The sequence below is a fragment of the Paralichthys olivaceus genome, chromosome 10 (assembly GCF_024713975.1).
Source record: "Paralichthys olivaceus isolate ysfri-2021 chromosome 10, ASM2471397v2, whole genome shotgun sequence".
NCBI lineage: Eukaryota > Metazoa > Chordata > Actinopteri > Pleuronectiformes > Paralichthyidae > Paralichthys > Paralichthys olivaceus.
Window position 1 is genome coordinate 8,663,281 of NC_091102.1, and position 978 is coordinate 8,664,258.

Consider the following 978-nt stretch of genomic DNA (forward strand, 5'->3'; position numbering starts at 1 on the left):
GCTCGGGTTGTTGTTGTTGGAGTGAGTCCGTGTATAAGTTGCATCAGTACGGTGGCCGATGAGCCGTCACGCCAACAGGCCGAGCTCCATACGCGATTATGCAACCTCCCTCCTCTATTGCATTATGCAACGCTGTGCTTATTGAGATGTGCATAGAATGAGAAGGAGGCACAGGGTTGTGTTCTGACCATAGAATGTATACATGGTTCTGACCGATCCATGGGACCGGGTGTGCAACTGCAAAAGAAGCAAATTGCACGAGGAGGGAGTGAGGTTTACTTCATTATATCATGTGTACTGTGCAGTTTCAAGCAAATGCATAAAGATTTTAGAATCCAAAAATGAGGTGCTCAAGGGGGAAAAAAACGGCATCTTTCACATTATTATTTATAGAATTATTTATAGGTTACAAGCATTCCTCATCTTTTTTATTACACAAGCTCTTCTTTAAGTAACCATACACACAAAGATGTTAAGAACAAAACATAGTATACATATTGTAAACATATGTAGCAGCACATATACCACCTTAACACAGGGGGTGCATCTCCCCTGCTGTGCTTTTAATTTCACAACAGTGAAACAAGGTGGAGGTTTTTAAACACTACCTTTTTCTTGTGGACATCAAAATGCACAGGTCAGGAAAACATATTGATGATGATGATGCTACTTTGCCGGGAGCTCGACTCAGGTGCATAATTGTGGTGGCTGTTAAAAGGCAAGGTAAAAAGTAGTTGTAGTAGCAGTTGCCAGACATTACAACATGTTTTAACTGAGAATTGATGCTATTATTACATATACAATGTAAAGGGCACTTAATAAGTCAGATGCCACCTGAAAACCTGTGCACGTGCCTGCTTTATGTAAAACTCTCTAGTTCAGATTCAGGCGTTCTAAATCAGACAAACTAAGGAGAAATTCCTCCACCTATACTCTGTATTTAACATTTTGTCAGATGTACACACATAGGAGGCAGTC